Source organism: Macrobrachium nipponense, chromosome 7, assembly GCF_015104395.2.
Source record: "Macrobrachium nipponense isolate FS-2020 chromosome 7, ASM1510439v2, whole genome shotgun sequence".
Lineage (NCBI taxonomy): Eukaryota > Metazoa > Arthropoda > Malacostraca > Decapoda > Palaemonidae > Macrobrachium > Macrobrachium nipponense.
The window spans coordinates 50,383,455-50,390,954 of record NC_061109.1 but is presented as its reverse complement, the minus strand read 5'-3'; the positions used below and the strand labels follow the sequence as shown (position 1 = coordinate 50,390,954).

At 36.0% G+C, this 7,500-nt stretch overlaps 1 protein-coding gene across 1 annotated transcript in view; it reads left to right on the top strand.

Moving 5' to 3' along the window:
* The window catches only part of LOC135217371 (uncharacterized), a 205,326-nt gene that overhangs the window by 2,516 nt on the left and 195,310 nt on the right, over positions 1 to 7,500 (top strand). The window lies entirely within an intron of this gene.

The window sequence follows — 7,500 nt, the reverse complement described above, 5'->3', positions numbered from 1 at the left end:
TTTGTGTCATCAATTTTGGATTTATTGTTTCCCGTGTTTGTAGCTGTCGCCGTTTCTTTAAATTATCATTTAGGTTTTATTTTAATTTTATTTTACAGGGTTTTTAATTATATATATATATATATATATATATATATATATATTATATATATATATATATATATATATATATATAATTCACTGCAATAAAAATCGTAGATATAGCCTAATTGGCTGTTATAGAAGGAAGTCTTCGACAACTTAATCAGCCGTTTTCATCAACTGTAAACATAAAATACTAAATCATTAAAATATAGCAATATAATAAATCTAAGATAATAATCTTCCATGCCCCAGTACGAAGGTAGTGCCGTCAGTGAATCTCATGCGGCGCACTGTAGGCATTACTTAAGGTTCTTTGCAGCGTTCCTTCGGCTCCTGGCTGTAACCCCTTTCGTTCCTTTTTCTGTACCACCTTTCATATTCTCTTTCTTCCATCTTACTTTCCATCCTCTCCTAACAATTTATTCAACCCTTTTACTGCCAATTTCCGTTTCATTGGTCCCAGTGCTTGGCCTTTGGCCCAAATTCTGTATTCAGTTCAATTCAATTCTATTCCTTGCATTGCAACTTATTGTGTTGATCAATCTGCTCCTTTGTGGCCACAATCAGCGAGTTTCCAGGACTACTCGTTTCTCCTGACGGTTCAATAGTTACACTAGCCGAATAGGGTAGTTATACCCATCTTCAACGGGAGGGGGGTGGGGTTAATTTCTCATGTGGGCTGTGTCTATCTCAGCTATGAGTTGCTGTTTTGCTTTTCAGTGAATCTGTTCTTTAATCACTAAATATAAACTATAACATCCTTAAGGAAGAGGGGCGGGAAATTCCTAAAACATCCTTAAGGAGGACATGTGAAATTCCTAAACCTTCCCTAAGGAAGACAGGTGTTAAGTTCCTAAAACATCCTTCAGGAAGTCAGGTGTTAACCTCCTAAACATCCTTAAAGAAGATAGGTGTCAATTGCCTAAACATCCTGAAGGAAGACGTGTTAAGTTCCTAAACCTTCCTTAAGGAACACAGGTGTTAATTTCCTAGAACATCCTTAAGGAAGACATGTATTGAGATCCTAGTACATCCTTAAGGAAGACAGCTGTTAAGTTCCTTGTACATCCTTATCCTTAAGGAAGACAGGTGTGTGAGGGAATCTTTAGATGTTGCAAATTCATTTTCAACGCTTTTTCCATATCCTGTTACAATAGGACTGATAATGGTAATTTGATTAACGTGGTTTGAGGGTATATGTATATATATACATATATATGTATGTATATATATAAATAAATAACTGAATCACGAAAATATTGAACGTGATGAATATATGATGAAAGGCAGAATCCACCAAGGAATGTGAAACAGTGGAGTGGTCCTAGTTAGACCTTTCGACTTACGTCCTTTTACCTAGCACCAGCCCAGATCATGACCCATTCAGTATCTGATCCCTGATTTTTTATGAGATAAGATCATGAGCTAAAAGTAAAAAAAAAGCGCCCTGATATTCAATGATGATCACCCATTCAAGTGCTGACCATATGTATTAAGTAGCATATTCTCAATCTCAAAAATTGATGGGGTTTCTTCTCTGGAATTCAGACAAGGACAAGAGAGCCATCCTGAAGTTTACGAACACATCACAAACATATCGCAAACACCAATCGTAACGTGATGTGGGCAGTCCAGCTTTTTGTTACAGGGTTACTCTTTCTGTCATGTCCCTTTATATCGTGAGAGGGCCGGGGTGGAACAGCCGATTATATTATATTTTTATTGCCTCTCTCTCTCTCTCTCTCTCTCTCTCTCTCTCTCTCTCTCTCTCTCTCTCTCCTTTCATGCGCGAGTTTTTCATTCGAACCGCAGTGAAAGTACTCATATTTCAAATCTTGAATAGATTGTGGAAGAAAAAAAACGCGAGTAATTGAATGTTGCGGTTTATCTCTCTCTCTCTCTCTCTCTCTTGTATTTCTCAAGATAAAATGAATATTTTATTTGTACCCGCGTCAGTGTATAATATTCCTCTGTTAGATAGTCTGATCTCTCTCTCTCTCTCTCTCTCTCTCTCTCACACACAGACACACATACACACACACATACACACACACACACAGTGGTATCTAGTACTTCTCAAAAGGTAAAATAGATTACTTATATTCATGTCTGTGTAAAATATCCATCGGTTAGCTTAATCAGACATTTTATGGAAATCTCTCTCTCTCTCTCTCTCTCTCTCTCTCTCTCTCTCTCTCTCTCTCTCTCTCTCTCTCTCTCTCGTATAGTATCAAGAAGTCAGAGGTATCCCGTATCTTCGAAGCCTCTAGATGCTTGTAACGAACCTGTTGTAATTTATGAAAACCAAATTGACTCTTAATTTATACAACAAATTAACTTCACAAATTGATGAGACGGCTGGATCTGATCATTTTTTTTACCCAGAATGAAAAACAGTCTCCATTTCTCCTTCTAAACAGTAGAGCAGAGGGAGTGGAGAATGAATGAAATACAGATAGGCCTACGCCAGGGCGTAACACGCTAATAAACTTTACTTGTAATTGTTTTTCTAGGCCTACGATGACTTTAACTGGTTATACGCGAAAGATAATTTTTCTGCCTTGTTTCAGAGAGAGAGAGAGAGAGAGAGAGAGAGAGAGAGAGAGAGAGAGAGAGAGAGAGGCTTTGGGGATGCTGCATCATAATATCTAATTTTATATTTTTCTTTAAAAAAAACTAGAAATTTATGCTTTTTAGATAAATCCGTAAATCTAATTTATTATATATATATATATAGACTATATATATATATATATATATATATATATGTGTGTGTATATATATTATATATCCATTTATTATATATATATATATATATATATATAGAGAGAGAGTATAGAGAGAGAGAGAGAGAGAGAGAGAGAGAGAGAGAGAGAGAGAGATGAGAAGGAGTTTGGATTGATATCAAACCATAACATTTGATTTTAAGTTTTTCCCCGAAAACTTGAGAACTTATGATTTTTTGAAAATTCCAATATATCTTGGAGAGGAGAGAGAGAGAGAGTAGAGAGAGCGAGAGAGAGAGAGAGAGAGATGAGAAGAGAGAGATGATTAGAGAAGAGAGAGAGAGAGAGAAAGAGAGGAGGTAGAGAAGGATCGATGGGGATATTCATAAACCATAGATTTTTGATTTTAAGTTTTTCCCCAAACCCCCGAGAAAAACTTGAGAACTTATGATTTTTTGAAAATCCAGTATACTTAAGAGAGAGAGAGAGAGAGAGAGAGAGAGAATATTAATGAAATACCTTGACTTTAGATACTGTCAGGATGTAAAAAATGTCCATTCATCATAATTACCAGGCCATTCTTTGAAAAACACAAAATAAATAATAAAAAAAACACGCACGCAACAACACACACACACACACACAAGTCCAGTGCGCGATTATGTGGTCAGACGAAGCGGTTACCCTTTTTCGTGTTTTTTTTTTTTTATTTGTTAAATGGTTTCGTGGAATTCCTTTCGTAAGGTAGTTTTTCGTCACTTTAGAACAAAGTAATGCTTTGTAAGAATTATTCTGTGGCTATTATATATATATATATATATATATATATATATATATATATATATATGTATGTATGTATGTATATGTGTGTGTGTTTGTATGTATGTATCTGTGTGTGTGTTTGTATAATATTAATATTAGATATATATTATATATATAATATATATATATTATATATAATAGCATTCGTGTTTTTATGTCTTTAGCGGCGTAAGCACTTTTATTATTATTATTATTATTATTATTATTATTATTATTATTATTATTATTGATCAATTTTTAATGTATGTGGAATATAAATTTAAACTACAACACACAAATACAGAACCACACACACACACATATACACTCACACACACACACATACACACTCTCTCTCTCTCTCTCTCTCTCTCTCTCTCTCTCTCTCTCTCTCCTCTCTCTCTCTCAAGAGAAACTTCCAGACGCAGAAAGTAGGCTGTATGCAATGACCTCACATCTTTGGGGCGTTAATATATCAAATTACCCCTAATTACCAGAAGGCAATCGGGTCACCTTGAATTACACAGTACATCCCTGGGTATTATCACAGAGGGGGCTGAGTCGTGAGGTCAGAGGTCACGTGTGAGGGGTTGGATAGGGGGCGGAGGCGGTTTGAGGTGAAGTAGATCTGCGTGTATCAACAATACTGCAGTCGTTTAAGAAACTGGTGCTCTGAGGTTATGGAGGGTCTTGAATTATTGTAAACAATGCTGCCCAAGAGTGGTAGTCATATTGAAGCTGAGAGAGAGAGAGAGAGAGAGAGAGAGAGAGAGAGAGAGAGAGAGAGAGAGAGAGAGAGAATGTTAATGCCAAGACGTTTGAGAAAGATAGGTCAAATTGTTTGTAATGGAAAATATTATTGTTTTATAAAGTACGAGAGAGAGAGAGAGAGAGAGAGAGAGAGAGAGAGAGAGAGAGAGAGAGAGAGAGAGAGAGAGAGAGGTTCCCTTGTATATATAAGAAATGTTTATGTTTTACTAATGAGAGAGAAAGAGAGAATGCTAATGGCAAGCGTGAGGAAGAATTGTTTTTATTAATGGAAAATATTATTGTATTAAGTATGAGAGAGAGAGAGAGAGAGAGAGTTTTATATAACAATTATTCCTGCTTTGGTAATGATGATAGAGAGAGCACATAGAAAATTTACATTTCCATCAAATTTGTGTCTTTCTTATAACAATATTACAGAAAGGCACATTCGCACACACACACACACAAACAAACAGAATTAGAGCACCTGGAATAGGCTTCCGAGGGTCTATTGAATGCTACCTGTTTTATATGTGTATATATATATAAGCGAATACCACAGGAAAATGATAGTCAGAAATCCAAGCGCTTTCGTCTTTACTAAAACATTGTAATTCGTTCCTTGACAATGTCTTAGTAAGACGAAAGCGCTTGGATTTCTGACTATCATTTTCCTGTGGTATTCGCTTATTAATGAAGTCACGTGCATCTACTGTGATTTTTTAAGCAGTGTTTGCATATGCATATACGTATAAGATATACCCGTATATATATGTTTATATATTTATATAATATGTATTTATATCCTATATATATATATTATATATATATATATATATATATATATATATATACATATATATAGTATATATATATATATATATATGTATATATATATATATAATATATATATATATATATATATATATATATATATATATATATATGTGTGTGTGTGTGTGTGTGTGTGTGTGTATACGTGCCTGCGTGTGCGTAAGCGAACACATCTCCCTAACCAAGTTATATCTTTTCCAAATCGGATATCATGGCGACAATCAAACGTCATCAAATTGTCATAATTCTTCAGTTATGACACCAGCAAAAAAAAAAAAAAAAAAAAAAAATCAGAATGATCAGCATTCATTCACGCGTCCTTCACTTTTATAAAGTGATCACTATCATCATCATTTATAAAATATGAAGGTATTTTAAATATTTTTATAAATACCGTCGAAAGTATTTTAATATTTCGAGTAAATCGTAGTTTAATGACGTGACAGTTTTATTTTATTTTTCTCTTGTGTAAGATGAGAGAGAGAGAGAGAGAGAGAGAGAGAGAGAGAGAGAGAGAGGACATGAAAACGAATCTTCTGTTACTTTCACCTCAAGTTCCTTGGGACCGAGACGGTAGGGAGGAGTTGGGGGAAGGGGTAGGGGGGCGGGTGGAGGACTCTTCTGCATCTCCCCACCCTACAACACCCCTTTACCTCCTCCTCCTCCTCCTGATTCAACTTCCTCCTTATGCTCTACCTCACTCTACCTCTTACTCCTGGTCCTTCTCTACCTCACTCGGCCTCCTCTCTACCTCATTCTGCCTCCTACTCCCGGGCCTCTCTCTACCTCATTCTGCCTCCTACTCCTCGTCCTCCTCTCTACCTCATTCTGTCTCCTGGTCCTCCTCTCTATCTCATTCTACCTCCTACTCCTTGTTCTCTCTACCTCACTGTACCTCCTACTCCTGGTCCTTATCACTACCTCATTCTGCCTCCTACTCCTGGTCCTCCTCTCTACCTCATTCTGCCTCGTACTTCTGGTCCTTCTCTCTACCTCCATATTTATTCTCTTGCTCCGCTTTACTTACAAGCCAGTAGTTTGAGTGGCGAAGAGCTTCCAAGACCCCGGTGCTACTAGAATTAGTACAACTACTATTACGTAGGAGGGAGTCATAATTGAAGGAAAGTCCTCGAGTAACGGTCTATCCAGGGAGGTGCCGTTGCATAGGCTAGACAGCATGGCGCCTCCTCACACACTCTCACAGACACTCACACACACACACTGCCAAGGCGTAGAAGTGTCTACATAGAGACGAATTGTCGTAACATTAATAAGGCTTCCAAAGCAAACATAAAATTTGAAATAGTCCTATTTGAGGGGTTGCTTGTTTTACCCCTCAACGCCTGAAAAAATGTAAATATGTCATATACAAAAGTAGAATGCGCCCACCGATATCACGTGTGAGGGGAGCATGTGTGACGTATCAGTGTTCGGTGCAACAACAACCACCTGGTATATAAGTAGGTCTAACAATGAGTAAGCGACCATTGAATTATCTTGAAAACATATTTACCTTATGTGTGCAAAGGAGTATTTGGATTTTCATACATAATTATTTGTTATCTTTCTTATATTTGAAAACTGATAGCATACTAGAAATGATTCGCTATTTGTCAAAGCCAAGATATTATTCCTAGGCCTAGGTGTTAGGTTTCTTTACTTTACACTTAACATTCCATCTCTATATTAACAATTTCTGGCCAGAAAGCAAATGAGGTTATCTACACATTCTTGCACTTCAAGTTATGAAAGAATAATTATACACCAAAGCGCGAGCAGAAGAACTTTTAAGGAAATAATATTGTAAACCAGTTGAAAACAAGTGTTTCCATATGCCTTGATATTAATACTTATGATATTCGATCAATAACCATCTTCTCCATATACAAAATCATCATCTCATCTTTTATTCCTCAAAGAACAGGTAATCTCTACAAATAAAAACATTAGTAAAGATTACATCTAGAAAGCTTAGATTATTTTTTCTAGGCCTATAAATCATTTTGCAACATGCAGGCAGCTTAAATACAGCCCCGAAACTTCAACATTCAAAGAAAACTGGTTGTAATTCGTATTCCTCAAAGAACAGGTGATCTCTACAAATAAATTCATTAGTAACAGATTACATCTCAGATGGCTTAGATTATTTTTTTAGGCCTATAAAACATTTTCCAACATACAGGCAGCTTAAACGCAGCCGAAATCTTCAACATTCAAATAAAACTTGTTTTTAATTCATATTCCTTCATTGAAATTGTTGTTATGACTGTTGAGCATATTAGGTCTACTGTCACAATGCTGCAGA